Source organism: Lynx rufus, unplaced genomic scaffold, assembly GCF_022079265.1.
Source record: "Lynx rufus isolate CCGP_SWC_20201006 ecotype Redwood Valley unplaced genomic scaffold, mLynRuf1.p SCAF_5, whole genome shotgun sequence".
In the NCBI taxonomy this organism is placed as follows: domain Eukaryota; kingdom Metazoa; phylum Chordata; class Mammalia; order Carnivora; family Felidae; genus Lynx; species Lynx rufus.
This window is the reverse complement of record NW_025814867.1, coordinates 36,531,433-36,549,747: the sequence shown is the minus strand read 5'-3', so window position 1 is coordinate 36,549,747 and position 18,315 is coordinate 36,531,433. Positions and strand designations below refer to the sequence as shown.

At 44.8% G+C, this 18,315-nt stretch overlaps 1 protein-coding gene across 2 annotated transcripts in view; it reads right to left on the bottom strand.

Moving 5' to 3' along the window:
- The window catches only part of PXYLP1 (2-phosphoxylose phosphatase 1), a 73,041-nt gene extending 70,781 nt beyond the window's left edge, over positions 1-2,260 (bottom strand). Inside the window, exon 1 of one of the 2 annotated variants that reach the window (XM_047100095.1) lies at positions 2,184-2,260. The gene's annotated coding sequence lies outside the window, so the exon portion shown is untranslated. Of the gene's footprint in view, positions 1-1,619; positions 1,708-2,183 lie in introns of those variants that run through there. The other variant, XM_047100096.1, reaches the window with a different exon arrangement.
- Positions 2,261-18,315: the final 16,055 nt, after the last annotated feature.

The following is an 18,315-nucleotide window of genomic DNA, read 5'->3' as shown; positions in this document are numbered from 1 at the left end:
ATTCTAGGCTGAGGACAGCTGATTTCCTTCACGGAAGTTCTGGAGTCCCCACTGAGGTTAGAGACCCAGCTATCAGAGCCTGACCCATAAACCGAGTGCTCTGCTCCCAAATAAACACAAAAAGGAGTCTGTCTCCAGTGACAGGATGCATTTTTTAAAAAATTGATGAATTTAAGGACAATATTTTGAAAACAGTGCAGCACAATGGAAAAACAAGAGTTACGGACTCAGCCTAGATTCAAGAGGGGGGATCCATTTTGTTTACTAGAGAAAACACTGAGTACCTATCACTTAGAGGGTGCCAGGCTGCGTGCTGACAGAGATGGTTCCCCGCTGAAGGCATTCCTGGCTAGTGGGGCATCTGACAGTCAACAACTCACCACTGAACAGCATGATGAGGACTAAGAAGGTGCCCTCAGCAATTTGTGGGCACTTAGAGGGAGCCTACTGAGCCCCAGTGTGACCTTGGGCTAATTACTCATTAATTCACTCTTCAATGCTGAAAGGATATTGAGCTAATTACTATTCAGGCCAATCAACAGAAAAACAACAACAACAACAACAACAACAACAACAACAACAACTTATGGATACTGCAAGTTTCACAAATGCTCAGAGCCTTAGGCTTCAGAGACCCAGTGACCCATCCTGTCCCTGGTGCCCCACAGCAGCCTCCCAAGCATTAGTGAGGGTGGACTGGCCAGGAGTTAATTCCTGAAAGAGAAGTCTCCCCTATATGTCCTTTCTCTGAAATACGCAATTAATTTAAAACAAGACTTAAGGAAAGCCAGGAGAAGGGATGCGGGCAGATTCAGGCACTGGCTTTTCAGGCTGTAACCAGTGCATCTCCACCCCTCTCTAGGGAACACGAGGCTTTTCAAACCATCTGCTTTGAACTCTCTTCCCACAGATGTCCAGGCTGAGCACCAACACCTCCAAGGAGAAGGAACTGTTGCCAAGCTCCGTTTGCAGTCACGTCACGTTTGTAAGCCTAGGCTGGGCATGGTCTGCTCTATACTCGGGTTCACCGGGGGCCCTCCGCATCATAGGCAACAAATGTCCCCAAGTTATGAAGCCCTCTTGAGGCCCCCTTGGCCATCCACCCCACGATTCCCCATTTGCACCGATCTAATTTCACACCTCTCCTGATTTTACTTTTTGAAAGCCTACAAAGCATCCTTGCCTTCCCACGAAGGCACTGGCCACTCAGGCGGTGAGAGCCTCGCTCCCCGGGGGGACCCCTTTGCAGCCTCTGAACGCCCAGCGAAGCGGGAAAATATGGCTCCACGTCCTCCTGCACCGCTAATCCTTGAACCATCCACAGGTACAACTTGAAAGACCGCTGCTGCCACAAAGAAAGCAACCTGCTCTAAGCCAATTCCATTTCTGGTGTGTGACAAAGCCGGCTTCTTTATTAGATCGCTCCAGACGAGCAAAAGCAAGGCCGTGGGATCTGGAGCACGCAGCCCCAACCTTAGCACCCAGGCACGCCAGCCCGCGCGCGGAGCGGTCCCTCGGCGGGGCCCCGGGACTCCCGCAGGCGCCGGGCGCAGGCGGCTGCGGGGGTGCCAGCCTCACCCCCGAGAAAGGCCGCGGAGAAGTTGCCGCCGCTTTCTCACCTGGAGACCAGCAGGTTCGAAGCGCCGCGGGAACCGGGATCCTGGGAGGTCCAGCTGGGGCTGGAATTAGGCGCAGGAGCGCGGGCGCCGGGCGGGAGCTGGTTGGAGGGGCGGGGACGCGGTGGAGGAAGGCGGGGCCGGAGGGGCGCGGGGCTGGAGGTGGAGAAGCCCGAGGCAGCGGGTTTGAGGGAGGTGGGGGCGAGGGCTCGGGAGAGGGCGCCGGAATCCTTGGCAGAGTTAGAGGGTTAGAGGGTGCTGAGGCTTGGAGACAGGGGCGGCGGGGCGGAGGCCGGGGTGGCCTGGGGGAGGAACAGCGAGTTGGGGGCTGGGGTTTGGGGAAGGAGCGGGAATGGAGGAGGAAGCTCAGTCGGGGGGTTCAGACCCGGTGCTCTGAAGCCCGTCCCAGCCCCTCTCTCCCACCAGAGACTCAGTCCCGTCGTCCCGGCCTGGGCGCGTCCCGAGGATCCCCTCGGGCTCTCAACCCTGGGGCTCCTGTCCGCTTCGAGCCTCCGCGCCGCTCAGCCCAAAAGACAACCAGCCGGGCCCCGGACCATTCCCACTCACCGTCCATGGTCCCGGCCCGGCTCCGGCCCCGGCTCCGCCGCTGCGCGCCCCGTTCGGCGCTCGCCGCCTGCTCAGCCCTTTGCGGGGGGAGACGAGGGCTGCGTGCACCGACCTCGGGGCAGCACAGCATGCCGCAGCGCCCCCTGCTGGCCCCGCCCCACGCCGGGCTCGGCCCGCCCCGCGCCGGGCGCCCTCGAGCTCCGCCCCGGAGACGCCGATGCGGGGCGGCCCCGGCGGGGAGAAGCGCGCGGAAGGGGTTGCGGAGGGGATGCTGACCCTGGGGGGCCAAAGAGCCCCCAGAGACAGGCCAGTCCACCAAGCTTCCGGCGTGCCTAAGCCACGGTCACGGGCACCGTGAGTGTACTGGGACCGCAGCCACATGCCCACAGAGTCGCCGCGCGCCTCACAAAGCCGGACTTGGGATCAGACTACGCGGGCGCACGCCTAGCCCGGGGTACACAGACTCGCCCCGGGTCCTAGTGTGGGTGCTTTTGGGCCTTGTGCCTGGCTAGGTACCGCCCCGATCCCGGTGCTGGGTTGGGCACGCGTGTTTGGGATCCTCCACCGCCGGGTCACTGCTGACGCGTGGACCCAAACCCACGGTTCTCGCCACCATGCCCCCGCCTCGTTCAGCCTTCCTCACGTTTCTCTTCCGGCACCGACCACATCCGGCCCTGTAGGTCAACTCTAGACCTGCGGCTGCTGGGTCTCAGGATGGCCTGCAGGCGTCCCGCAAGGCCTCTCTCTCACCCTCTCCCGACCCCGTGGCTTCCTAGGAGCGAGCTACTTGAAACTGATCTGTAACGCGCTGTTAGCCTCAAGGCATGCGGTTGAACTTGATGTGATAATGCATTCGTGGGGTCATTTCTTCCAATGTTGGCTTCCAGCTGGAGGGAATTTCTACACGATTTCTCTGTGGGTGATGATCTCACCAACTGTGACTGTCAGGCTTTTGGTGTCAATGACCCCTGTGTGCCCTAGCATAACTGGCCTTGAGCAAAATAGACAGACACTGCTGTTTAACTATTTACTTTTGAGATGCACTTTCTGGAGGAGCTCATCACTTCGCCTCTTCTTTCACTCGTGTATTGAGGGCTCCTAAATCCACAGTACACCCAGATATCTTACCCATGTTTCTGCCTGCTCTCTGGTTTTCTGCTTAGAACTTCCTATCTCACATCACCACTTCCTGCACCAAAGTCTTCTGTTCCAAGCTCTCAACCCCATCTACCTGTGTGGTCTCACCTTTCCATTCCCCTAGCCACTTAGGATGCGTTCCTCCCCTGAAGGCATTCTTCTCACCCTAGTCCCATGATGCCCTGCTGTCCTGAGCTCCTTCCTGCCCCGACTGACACAACCCCTCCCAGTCATGAACCCGGGAGCGTGTACTGCTCACCACAAAATCTTTTCACTGTGCCTTCTCACTCTCCTCTGGCTCTCAGCCCTCCCGTTCCACCTAACACTTCTTTGGTCTACAGGTTCCTCCTTCTGACTGTCCTCCCACTGATTCCAGGCTCCACCTCTTTGCTGGCCTGCCTCTCTATACCTTACTTGGGTTAGAGCCCTTTCTGCTGTCAATGACAGATAATGCAATTCTCACTTGCTTAAACAAAGAAAGACTTTGGTTGACTTATGCGAATGAAAAGCCCAGGGCACTTCTGCCTCGTGTCTGGACTTATTTCCAGAGACTAAAGGCTCCAGAGACTCTCCATCAGTCAGCTTTGCTTCTTTCCACAAGGAGACGCCAGCAGCCCGAGGCTCACAACCTCACAGCCGCAAGTCCGGCAGAGAAATAGCTTCTCTTTGCCAGCCATACCAACAAGCCCTGGGCCTGACTCCAGTTGCCAGGAGTCAGTCACCTGTCCATCCTGTTCTCCCAGCCACTGTGGGAAGTTGGTTTCCTCTCTCTTTCAGCTACCTTCTCACCCCCACAGGGAACATGTGGGTGCTTCTGGATGCTTTCTCTGTCACAGGAGGACTAAGGGTGACTCGGGCATCTTCTGGAGCCATTTCCCATTAAATATGTCACACAACCACTTCACTTTGTTACAGCCCTCCTGTGTTGGCACAGGGCATTCTGGGGCAGAGTTCCAAACAGGAAGTGGGCACTGGCTCTCTTCGCTTTCAGCTTTCTTCTCAACCTGCTGGGATTTCTGTTGTACTCTACCCCTTCCTAGGCCAAGACATGGCACAGAGGTGGCTTCGGGCCCCTCAGGGAACTGGGCATCATACTCTTCCCTAGACCCATCCTCTCCAGTCTCTTTGCTCACATTGCCATTTCCCTGAGGGCTTCTATGCTACCTTCCATTCTGGAGGAGGTATCCCCCTCCTCGTCCCTATGGACTTTAGGTTCAGAGTGGTATCCACGCTGCCCTGCTTCTAGGACAATAACACCTCATGGCTGAGCCACAAGGAAGAAGGGTCTATAAGGAAAGAAAAAGAAAAGGCTCCTATGGGAAAAAATATATATATATGGGAAAGCATCCCAAGACTACTCTCCCCATTAAACCTCTTTCCTCTGTGGTTATTGAGGAGATAAGATGTCATCAGCCTGAAGCTGTCAGTGGTCATCTAGACAGCACCTAGGGAGGCTGTGCCAGAAACTTAGCTGACACAGAGGGAGGCAGAATTGAATGACAGGTGGCTTTCTGTCATGCCTGAAACCAGGACCTGGATTTGTCAAGTACATTGTTCAATAAATCCCCTACTTCCCCCAAACAAATTAGAATTGGTTTTTTTTCTGTCACTGGCAAGCAAGAGAGTCCTGAGTACTACAGGCCCATAGCACAGTGCGTGGCACATCGGTTCCTACACAATAGGAACTGTCACCATCATTATTCATCTGATAGAGGAACAAGTGATACCCATCGATGACCGTAAAACAGAGTAGAAATGAAAACGTGCAGTGCCATCAGCTCACGACCTTGGTCTCATCTTCTTTTCTCAGCCTGTTCCTTTGTCCTTTCCACACACATTTTGGCCTCCAGGGAAACTATCAAAATTCAGTGAAAGCTGAACCCATGCAACCTATAAAAACAGTCCCAGGCTCACCCAAGTTATGAATATTCTGCTAGGCAGCTGCCATTTGCTGCCATTTCACACAATCAATCCCTGCCTAGACCAGGAGCAGCTGGGAGCAGGTGCCCATCTTCAATTCAGTTTCAATTCATTAAGCAAAAATTGAACAAATATTTGTCCAGCCTTCTTTGTCTTGCACTGCAGACTTAGAGAAACAATGGGCCACTGCCTCACCCAATGGAACCCTATGACAGGAGGCAGACAAGTTGTGGAGAGCAGAAACCGATGTAACATAATACCAGGGAGTCCTCTAGAGGAGGGGGTAGTGTGGTTTGTTTGCACCAGGTTCCAAGTTCCAAAGGTCTGCTGCCTGCAATCCTGCCTGACAACAGAATTATACATCCACACAAAATATTTCATTTGTGCCCACCATAATATCTAGGTTATAAATACTATTTATAAATTCCACTTATCATGGGTTTTGGTTTTCTGATTATTAAAGGAGTGCCCATTCACTGTAGAAACTTGGAAAAAATACGCAGTACACAAAAATAAGCATTAAGATAAAAAGGATGCATGGATGCATAATATATTTTATTATTACAGTCCAGAATATCAAACTAAGCTATAAAGAGAGAAGATTGCCCCATGCAAGTTTCCACCTCACTGCTGGCAACCCTGGGGCCTCAGGAGATAAATATCTTACAGAAGGCTGAAGGTTATTTCAGGGGTTCTTGCAAAAATGTACTCTCCCTATAACACATGCATATTTTGAAAAAATGCAGTGGGAGCCTCTCAGCTTCAGGGTGGTCTGTTCTCTATTATTTATGTATGCATGATTCATTTTACTTACCACCAGCTGCCATCCCTTCTCCCCACCACAGTTTTATTATATAAGCCCCTTCCCCTCCTGAGAGCAACTAGGGAGGGCAAATTCATTTTACCGTCTATCTGGTTAAAATTTAATAAGAGAGGCAAATCTGGAAGAACAGAACACAAATGACCACGTTAAATAAAACTAAGAGATGGCTCTGAACCTGACCTAGAGCCAAAAAAGATCACAAAGAACCGAAGTAATTTGCTGAATCACAGATCTAAATATTCATTTTCGTCCTCTAAATTCTGAGCTCAACTAAAAGAGGTTTCTAAGAAAAAAGAGACAGACAAGCACTGGATGAACTCACACGAATCCCATTTAGAAATCCTAAAGGGACAACAAAAGATTCTGGCAATCTATTTCATCTGCCACAGTACCTGGCACATACTTTATGAATATTGGATGGATGGATGAAGGGACCTATAGTCCCTCCCTCTCAGTTAGAAGCCAATCAGAAAGGGGGCAAGAGAAAGTGGGAACCTGGTGGACCTTTCTGCAGTTTCATGGCCTCTTGGGAGACCAGAACTGGGGTTCATGTTCATGAGAGAGGTGGGACCCACTTAATACTCCAGACTTCCAGTTAGGACCCAAAACAGAAAAGATAGAAGCTAGAAAACTTTAAAATGCCAAAAGAAAGTCATTGCCAATGCAGAATTCTGTGCCCAGAGGAAACGGGACAGATGACAGTCAGCTTGTCCAAAATCAATCGTAGTGAGATAAGGTGAGATCCAGGACTAGAACCCGGGCTTCCTCAAAATTTCAGGGCCCTTTTCACTGAACTAAGATGTTTTCTTTCCTATCTCTATTTTTTAAACCACTGCATGAAAAGGAAACAAACTCAGTATTATCCAGAGAGGAGCTGAACAAATTTATCTTCTAGTGAGTTTGAATTTTTTCGGAAATTGCATTCCAAAGCCTATTGGGGTCACCCATACTCTCGGTGTACTCAGGTTACTTACATTTTTTAACCCAGGCTCAGATGACCTGGGTTCTGAGATTCTTTGCCTCCAGCCCAGACCTCTGTTGTGCAGCAGACAAGAACATCCAACTGCTTGCTCACAAACTCCATCATGTTAAAACTGAACACTTTGATGTTTAACGTGGTGTTTCCCATCTTAGGGAATTGCACATAACCCACCTTCCCTAGTCTGGAAACCAGAGATTGGGAGACATCTCTCTCTCCCTCAACCCCCACATCTACCTTTCCCAACTCTTGTTAATCATACCCTGTGTAAATATTCCCCCAGTTTGCCCACTTTGGTTCTCCCCATCACCGCCATTGTCCAAACAAATGATCTACTCTCTATCACAAGAGAGTAGCTTGCATTTTCTAGAATTTTATATAAATGCAATCACACAGAATGCGTCCTTTTTGTTTTGTTGCTGGCTTTTTTCACTCAGCATAATTAGTTTGACATTCATCCATTCTGATGTATGTATCGATTTGTTCTTTTTCTTGCTGAATATTATTCCGTTAAAAAAAATTATTCCATTTTAGGGGCACCTGAGTGGCTCAGTCAGTTAAGCGTCTGACTTCAGCTCAGGTCATGATCTCATGATTCGTGAGTTCGAGCCCCCAATTGGGCCCTGTGCTAACAGCTCAGAGCCTGGAGCCTGCTTCTGATTCTGTGTCTCCCTCTCTCTCTCTCTCTCTCTCTCTCTCTCTGCCCCTCCCCCCCCTCTCAAAAATAAATAAATAAACATTTTTAAAAATCTTTAAAAAGAAAAAGGAAGTTATTCCGTTTTAAAGATATACCACAGTTTGCTTACCGGTTCACCTGTTGATGGACATCTGGGTTGTTCCCAGTTTGGGCTATTCCAAATGAACCTGCTATGGACATTTGTGTACAAGACTTGGTACTTGTCCTAGTGAGCACATGCTTTTGTCGCTTTTAGGTAACTATCTATGAGTGGCATGGCTGGGTTATCGGGTAGGCATATGTTAAATTTTTTTAAAGACTTTATTTTTAAGTAATCTCCACACCCAACGTGGGACTTAAATTTACAACCCCAAGATCAAGAGTCGCATGCTCTACTGACTGAGCCAGTCAGGTGCCCCTATGTTTAACATTTTAAGAAACTGCCAAGTTGTTTTCTAGAGTGAATATATCATTTTACATTCTCTCAGGAAGTGTATGAAAATTCCTGTTGCTCCATATCCTTACACCTGATACATATGGTCAGTACTTTAAATTTTAGCCATTCTGGTGGGTGTGTGGTAGTATCTCACTGTGGTCTAAATGTGTGTATTTCACTACTGTTTAATGATGGTGAGCATCTTTGCATGTGCTTATTTGCCATCTGTATATCTTCCTTGGTGAAGTATCTGTTCAAACCTTTTAACTATTTAATTGGGTTGTCTGTATTATTATTATTGAGTCGTGAGTGTTCTTTATATATTTTAGACACAAGTCTTTGTCAGACGTCCGCTGCGCAAATAATTTCTCCCAGCCTACTGTTTGCATTTTTATTTTCATGACAATGTTTTTTTAAGGTGTTTTTTTTCCCCCGTTGGAGGGTGGAGAGAGGCAGAGAGAGAGAATCCCAAGCAGTCTCCCACTGTCAGTGCAGAGCCCGATGTGGGGCTCAAACTCACAAACTCTGAGATCATGAGTTGAGCTGAAATCCAGAGTTTGACACTTAACCCACTGAGCCACCCAGATGCCCCACAATGTTTTTTGAAGAGCAAAATTTTTAACATTGATGAAGCTTAATTTGTTGATTTTTGACTTCTACAGTTCTTGACTTTTGTGTTCTCTTTAAGAAATCTTTGCCAAACCCAGCAGCAGTAGGATTTTCTTATAACTTCTCTAGAAGTTTTAGCTCTTATATTTAGGTCTATGATCCATTTCAAGTTAATTTTTGTATAGAGTGTGAGGTCAGGGTGGAGGTCCAAGTTTTTGCGTATGATTTCCAATTGTTTTGTCATCATGTGTAGACATCATCCTTTCCCTGTTGATTTGCCTGGGCACCTTTGTTGCAAATCAATTGGTTTATATGTCCTTGTCTCTTCGTGACCCCTCTACTCTGTTCCATTAATCTATATGTCTATCTTTATGGCAATACCACATGGTCTTCATTATAGTGGCTTTATAATAAATCATAATACCAGGTAGCACAAACTTCTGATTTTGTTCTTCTTTTTCAGAATCGTGTTGTTTTAGGTCGTTCACATTTCCACATAAATTTTAGAATCATCTTGTGAATTTCTACAAAACACTTGCTGGGAATTTGATGGGGATTGCAACAAATCTATAGATCACTTTGGGAAAGTTAAAGTACTTAACAATATTAAATCTTCTGAAATATGTACACCCTATATTTCTATTTGTTTCGGTCTTCTTTACTTTCTCTTACAATGTTTTATTGTTTTCATTGTACAGGTATTACACATTTTTTGAAGTTTATTTATTTATTTTGAGAGAGGTAGAGAAAGAATCCCAAGCAGGCTCTGTGCTGACAGCCCGATGTGGGGATCGAATGCTTGAACTGTGAGATCATGATCTGAGCCAAAATCAAGAGTTGGATGCTTAATCGACTGAGCCACCCAGCCTCCCCCAGGTGTTACACATTTTTAAAAAATTTATCCCCATGGGGCGCCTGGGTGGCGCAGTTGGTTAAGCGTCCGACTTCAGCCAGGTCACGATCTCGCGGTCTGTGAGTTCGAGCCCCGCGTCAGCCTCTGGGCTGATGGCTCGGAGCCTGGAGCCTGTTTCCGATTCTGTGTCTCCCTCTCTCTCTGCCCCTCCCCCATTCATGCTCTCTCTCTGTCCCAAAAATAAATAAAAAATGTTGAAAAAAAAATTAAAAAAAAAAAAATTTATCCCCAATGGTTCCATATTTTTGATGCTGTTATAAATGGTGTTGTTTAAAAAATGTCCAAATGTTCATTGGTAGTTGATATAAATACAATTGATTTTTATATATTGCTCTTGTATCCTGCAAACTTGCTAATCTCATTTATTAGTTCTAACAGCTTTTTGGTAGATCCATTTAAGATTTTCTATGAAGATGATTATGTCATGTGTGAATAAAGACAGTTTTTCTTCTTCCTTTCCAACTCTATGCTTTTTAAATCTCTTGTTCTTACTGTACTGGTTTAAACTTCTAGTAAAATGCTAAACAAGAAGAGTGGAAATATTTATGATTTTAAAGGGTTTTTGAGTCTTTCACCATTAAGTATGATGTTAGCTTGGGGCTTTTCATAGTTTCCTTTTTATCAGGGTGAAGATGTTCCCTTCTATTTCTAATTTGCTGAGAGTTGTTGCCAATAATGGATGTTGGATTCTGTCAGATTCTTTTTATCCATCTATTGAGATGACCATACAATTTTTTCTCTCTTCTCTGTTAATATAGTGAATTATACTTTTTTTTTAAAGAGAGAGAAAGGAAAAGTGGGGAAGAGAGACAGGGAAAGAGAGAGAGAGAGAGAGAGAGAGAGAGAGAGAGAGAGAGAGAATCTCAAGTAGGCTCCACACTCAGCATGGAAACTGATGTGGGGCTCCATACCACAACCCTAGAATCATGACCTGAGCCAAAATCAAGAGTCAGATGCTCAACCAACTGAGCCACCCAGGTGCCCCTATACTCATTATTTTTAAATGTTAAACCAACCTTGGGGTCCTGGGATAATATCCACTTGATCACGATACATTATCCTTTTAATACATTGCTGGATTTGATTAGCTAAAATTTTGTTTTAAATGTTTGCATCTGGGGCACCTAGGTGGCTCAGTCGGTTGAGCGTTCGACTTTGGCTCAGGTCATGATCTCACAGTTTGTGAGTTCGAGCGCCACATTGGGCTTGCTGCTCTCAGTGCAGAGCCTGTTTTAGATTCTCCGTCCCCCCCTCTCTCTCTGCCCCTTTCCCTCTCATTCTCTCTCTCTCAAAAATAAATAAATGTTTAAAAATTAAAAAAAATTAAATGTTTGCATCTATGTTCATGAGTGATATTAATAATTTTCTTGTGAAATAATTTTCTGTTTCTGATGTCAGGCCAATGCTGGCTTCATAGAATGAGTTGGGAAGTGTTCATTCCTATTTTGGTTTCTGGAAAATTTTGTGTAAAACAGGTGTTATTCCTTCCTTAAATATTTGGTAGATATCACCATGAAAGCCATGTAGATCTAGAGTTTCCTTTATGGGATTTTTTTTAACCATGAATTTGATTTCATAAGTAGATATGACTGTGCAAAATATCTATTCTTTTCCAGTAAGATTCAGTAGTTTGTGTCTTTGAAGTAATTTGTCAATTTCATCTAAGTTGTCAAAAATATTAGCATAAAGCTGTTCACAATATTCCTTTCATATCTTTTTAATATCTGTAGGATCTGTAATGATTTCTCCTCTCTCATTCCTGTTGTTGGTAGTTTGTTTCTGTATTTTGTCTGTCTCTTCTCTCTGCTAGAGTTTATCAATATTATTGAGCATTTCAAAAATGATCTTTTGCTTTCATTGGTTTTCTCTTGGTTTTCTGTTTTATTCATTTCTACTCTTACACTTATTATTTACTTTCTTATTTACTTTGCTCCTTTTCCCCCTGATTACTTAAGGTAAAATTTTAGGTCTCTGATTTAAGACTTCCCTTATATTCTAATACAGGCTTTTAGTGGCACAAATTTCCTTTTAATCATTGCTTTAACTGTGTTTCACAAATTCTGATGTGTTGTTTTCATTTATATTCAGTTCAAAATACTTTCTGATTGTTCTTTGAGCCATGGGTTATTTAATAGTCTGTTTCATTTCTGAATATGTGGGGATTTTCCAGCTATATTTCTGTCATTGAATTCTAATTTTACTCCATTGTGGTCAGAGAACCTACTTTGTAGGCTTTGATTCTTAAGAAATTTATTGGGACCTATTTATGGCCCATAATATAGTTTAACTTGATAATGTTCTGGAAAAGAATGTCCCAATGCTGTTACTGTGTAGAGTGTCCTATAAATATGAATTAAGTCAAGCTGATTGACTGAATTAAGTCAGCTGATTTCCAATCCTCACTGATTTTCTATTTGTTCTATCACTTATTAAAAAAAAATTTTTTTAATGTTTATTTAGTTTTGAGAGACAGAAAGAGAGATAGAACCCGAGTGAGGAAGGGGCAGAGAGAGAGGGAGACACAGAATCTGAAGCAGGGTCCAGGCTCTGAGCTGTCAGCACAGAGCCCAACACGGGGCTCGAACCCACAAACCGTGAGATCATGACCTGAGCCGAAGTTGGACACTTAACCGACTGAGCCACCCAGGTGCCCCTGTTCTATCACTTATTGAATGAGAGGTTGCATCTACCATAATTACATACTTGTTTCTTTCTCCTTTCACTTCTATTAATTTTTTACTTCGTGTATTTTTAAGCTGTTATTAGATGCATACATGTTTTGGATTGTTATGGGTACTTGATAGATTGTCCCTTTATTATGAAAACACTTTCTCTATCCCTTCAAATATTCTTTGATATGAAATCTACTTCATCTGATATTAGCACAACCACTCCAGCTTTCTTTTGGTTAGTATGGTACATCCTTTTCTATCCTATTTCCTTTAATCTATTGATGTCTTTATATTTAAAGTAGGTTTTTGGCAAGCATCATAAAGTTGTATGTTCCTTTTTTATTCAATCTGACATTCTGCCTTCTGTTTGAAGTGTTTAAACTATTTTAATTTAATGAGATTAATAATTTGGTTGGGTTTAATGCTACCATTTTACTATTTGCTTTTTATTTGTACCATTCCATTTTTTGTTTCTTCATCTTGCCAATTGAGTATGGAGCTGTTCCCTCACTGCACAGAGCATCCAACATATTCTCACACATCTTACAGGAAGCAAAACAGTTCTGACTTGTTCCTTCCTCCCCTGCCCCCTTCTCCCTATTCATCATACCTGGCTTCAACACCTTATCCCATTCCTTTGGACCCTTCCTGGGTTGAAAAATTATCCAAAGTAGGAAAGTTGAGTTGCATCATAGGTTGGGGTGGGAAGCAGGCCTGAGATCACTGGGGTGCTTTCTACTGTCCTGGATTTCCTTTGGAAGAGTGAGAGGCCAGTATAATAGCAGTGTGGAGGGGTTGGCAAAGAATGGAGTGGTTGCAGGAAGGCTTCAATTCTCATTCATTCATTTGTTGAGTGTTAGGGCATGCCCAGCACTGTGTTGAGCACCTCTAAGACAACAGTGGGTCATCACTGCCTGAGCAGGTTCAAAGGCCTGTCTGGTCAAACAAGCAACAGATCACAATGTGATCACTGCAGGTTCACCAAGAAGAAATGTAATCCTATTTCATGTAAGGGATGAAAGTAATGGCTAGAGAGGTCCTGTGGCATGCCCAAGGTGACCCAGCAATTTGGAGTTAGAGTTTATATAAAATTAAGACCCAGGGCAGGTTTTCACCCACTGTCTTAGGCCTCTCATCCATGCAGCCCAACCCTGCACACCAAGAATCCCCTCACAGGTCAGAACTGTCCAATGTGCACATCATGACATCACGGTTCTTCACCGTTTAAGTCCCAGGTCCTTGAGCAGGGTCTGTCCCACCCAGAGCTCAGTCCCACATGGCTCCTTCTGCCTGGAGGGGCTGGAACTTGTCACACAGTGGACACATCAATCCTTCAGACAGCAATGTCTCTGAATCCTCCAGAGTGCCTTGCATGTGCCTGGCAATCAATAAACGTCTGCTGATCAAGTCTCTGTTAATGAATGGCGACGACTTCATCAGTGAATATTGATGGATTTGAGACTCCTGCTCACTCTGGATGATAAGCGAGGGCTTTTGCCAAAGGAGACAGAAAAGGATTCCCAGTAAGCTGGATGTGTTCCAATTCCCTACATGGACAAATCTGTAATCGACTCAGGGGAAGTGGGGCTCTCTCTGTTGTCATGGCGATTCTTAAAAAAAAAAAACTTCTTTAACAGCATGCCAGACATCAAGACTCTGAAGTAATGGCCCTTTTAAAACAGAATCATATTAATAATATCTACCTTACTGAACAATATATTTCTTTCTTTCTTTTTATTAGATGCATTATTAACTTGGCTAGCAGCAAGACCTCATAAATGCAAAGTAACCATTCAAGGACACCACTTCCAGCTTGTAATGTATAAGGATGCAACTGACCAATTCCAGGGATCCTTGTGGATAAGGAATAAACTCTGTGAATGGTGAGTTTCAGATTATAGATTCTTGAAGGGTCTGGGTTGTGTGTGGGTCACTTCTCTTGGGTGAATCTTCAAAGCCTGGGGCAGCTCATGCAGGCAAGCAGACCAGCTGGTCACAGAACATCAGAGGGAAGTTGGGAAAAGGATAAGTAAATTTCACAGAAGTTCTACATTGTGCAAGAAATAAATTGCAAGAATCTTGAATCTTACAGCTTTCCTTCCCCAGTGTCAATTTGTACATTGGATTAAAAATATTCAGTGTTTATTGAGCAAGTAATGTGGCAGATAGACTCTAAAATAGTCCCCAATGATCTCCACCTCCTAGTATTCATACCCTTGTATAACCCCCTCACTTTGAACATGAGCAGGACTTGTGAGTTGCTTTTAACCAATATGGCAAAGGTGACAAGACGATGCTTCTGTGATTATATTACAAAACATGTAACTTCTGTTTTGCTAACTGACTCTTTCCCTTGATCACTTTGATGAAGCAAGATGCCATATTGTGAGCTAAGCTGTGGATAGACCCTCTGGCAAGCAACTGAGGGCAGACTCCAGACAATACCCAGAAAGGAACTGAAACTCTGAGTCCAACAACCCAAAGGAACTGAATCCTCCCAACAACCATGTGAGCTTGGAGGTAGATTCTTCCCCAATCAGATCTTCAGATAAGAATCCAACTCCTAGCCAACTCCTTAATTGCAGCCTCATGAGAAGTCCCAAAGCAGAGGACTCCGCTAAGCCATGCCTGGATTCTTGATTCACACAAACTCTGAGGTAATAGATGTGTGTTGTTTTAAGCCACTACCTTTGTGTATGCAGCAACAGATAACTAATAAAAACACCTACTGATGTTCTAAGTGCCATGTACACACCAGTGAAAAAGACAGACAATTCTCTGCCTTTGTGGATGTTCCCTCCTAGTTGAGGAGATACATAATAAATAAATTAACAAGTTATTGCCATGAAGAGAAAAAAATCAGGGTGAGGGACTAGAACAGGAGGTGGATGGTATTTTAAACATTTTTTTAAAAGTAATCTCTATACCGCATGTGAGGCTTGAACTCACAACCCCGAGATCAAGAGCCACATGCTCCACCAACGGAACCAGCCAGGAGCCCCATGGATGGTATTTTAGATGGGGCTGGTGAAGAAAGTTCTCTGTGCAGAGAAAGCATTTGATCAGAGAACTGAAGAAGTGGGAATATCAGGAGGAAGAGCATGCCAGGCAGAAGGAATGGCAAGTCCCAAGGTCCTGGGGTGGGATCAAGTTTGGCAAGTCGAATCCCTTGGTAGAAGGGTTATTGTAAGAGCTGAGCTTAATGGTTGGGATGGTTGGATCACAGGTAGCCCTGCAGGTTGTGGGCAGGGCTTGCTCAAACGTGCCATGTGAGTGGAGGTGCCAGAGCCTTCTGAGCAGGTGAGTGACATGATCTGACCTGTGAGAGTCTCTGTGGAAGGTTGATTCTCTTCTAATACATACAACACGAATTGCATGAAGCTACACAGAGCCTGGAGAGTCACAAAGGACCTCTCATCTATTTTTCTTTGGGGATTCTTCTAGAAACCTTGTAAAGTAGATGGGGTAGGTACAGAAATTCCTCCTCAGTTTTGCATCCCTCTAGTTCAAAATGCTGAACTACGTGGCTGGACATCTGAGTCCTTTTTTCACAATCAGGAACCATTACAATGGAGGCAGAACGAATGGTGAGTCACTCCAGTTATGATTTAGGGACCCATATCATAATGTCGGAAAGGCTTTGAATATTTGCATGGAGATAAAAAATAGTGCTTTTAGATGCACAGTATTTGCAGCAAGGCAAGTGAATGTATAGGAATCCTCCCACCTCCACTTTTTAGTTTTTTGAAATTTTAGAGAAGGAAGATCCTGAAAATATTTTTTGTGAATTAATTATCTATGGCACATTATTGCCAATCTAAAATGTTTTAGGGGCACCTGGGGGGCTCAGTCAGTTAAGCATCCAACTTTAGCTCAGGTCATGATTTTGCGGTTCGTGAGTTCAAGCCCCGTGTCAGGCTCTGTGCTGACAGCTCAGAGCTGGAGCCTGCTTCAGATTCTGTGTCTCTCTCTCTCTTTGCTCCCCCCCCCAACTCGCTCTTTCTCTCTCTCTCTAAAAAATAAATAAACATTGGGGCGCCTGGGTGGCTCAGTCGGTTGAGCATCCGACGTTGGCTCAGGTCATGATCTCGCAGTTTGTGAGTTCAAGCCCCGCATCGGGCTCTGTGCTGACAGCTCAGAGCCTGGAGCCTGCTTCGGATTCTGTGTCTCCCTCTCTCTGCCCCTTCCCTGCTCATGCTCTGTCTCTCTCTGTCTCTCAAAGATGAATAAACGTTAAAAAATTTTTTTTAAATAAATAAACATGAAAAAAACTTTTTTAAATAAAAAAATATTTTAAATGCCATTAAGATGGTAGTAGTAGTTGTTGTTTTGAGTGATACTCTATTGTGTTTTTGTAGAGGCTACTTAAATATATTAGAAGTTTTATAAATCCACATATATCAATCCCTCGATCTTATTTTCTGGTAAGGTTTGAGTCCACATGTACAATATTTTTGTTAAGTAAACATAAACCTCAGGGTTGAAAGAGAAATCTATATTATTATCCCTGAAGTTTGAAAGATTAAGTAAAGGACCTCCATATTTTTTCAGAGGAGTCCTGCTGGCTTGGGCTGTGGGAAAGGGGGAGGGCAGCAAACCTAATGATATTGGAAAACCAATATTGACTGAAACCTCACCCTACCCTCCATCCACCCACTATCCATCCATCCATCCATCCATCCATACATCCATCCATCCTCCCATCCATTCATCCACTAATTCACGCACCCATTCATTTATCTATTTATTCATACATATATTCAACAAATATGTATTGAGTACCCGACAGAGCCAAACATTGTAATAGAAAAGTGGAGATGAGGCAGACTTGGCCAGTGTCCTCATCTAGCCTAAACTTTGTTCTCCACACAAAGTTGGGTATGATCCCAAAGCACCATCTCCTCCACTACCCTTGAGCTCTCATTTCTGCAGTCACACATCTCACACTGGCTAGGGGATGTCCAGGTAAATGTGGCTCCCCAGCTTGCAGAGGCAGAATCCAAGAGATACCCTCAAAGAACTCTCTGAGATGGATGTGGTCAGAGTAGGTAGCCAGAGATCTCAGAATCTACTCCAAAGTCCTTCTGGGGCTTAATTCCTGGGGAAGCTCTTATAGGTACCAATACTTATAGCACAAAGCCTTCTGAAACAAATATTCCAATCTGTTGAACAGTATTGCATGCTGGCAGGATTATGTTCTTATTTTCAAAAAATATGTGTTTCTTTCTAGATCTTGGTACTCTGCTCCATCTGCCCTAAAATTTTGATGTGTTCCCTGAGGTTAACTTCTAAGCCTTCCGCTTTACGTACCTCAATGAGGTCATCTACTTCTTTTATCAAGTCTGAATCCAGTCCAACAAGATCTCCTAAGCTCTTGACTTGTGTGTCTATTTTCCTGATAGATTCATATGTCCCAAAGGACATAGAAACTGAGTCTCTCCTAAACCAAATTTTAAGGCAAATACAATAGCAAGGCCTTGGAATTGTAAGATCTGATTAATCTGCAGGGAATCTCTCTTGGGATAGGCAGAGTAGCACAGAGAGACTACAGCTAATTCAGGGGCATGAACCCACCTCAAGAATCATGCAGCAGAGAAAACCTGGGGTTCAGAGAGAAAACTAGGTTACTGTCCAAAAAGGAGAGACCCTGGATAGAGAGGTTTGGGGGACTCCTGCCACCAGAGAGGAACCTCAGCCCTGGAGTAAGAGATTGTTTTAGGACGTTCTGGTTCAGGGCTCACAGTTCCTAAGCAGCTGAAGGACTAATACTTTACCATCTTAGCACATTGACACATTCAGAACTTTCCTGACTCCAGATTAGGGTCTCAGTGCTGTGAATACACCTCCTTCGTGGAGAAGGGGGTACATCAGTCTCCTATGAGTATGGTTAGCATAAGCCAAACATTGACATACATCATTCTGAGTGGCCTGTGAGGCCTCAGCCCAAGCCTGCATTCTCCCAGTTCT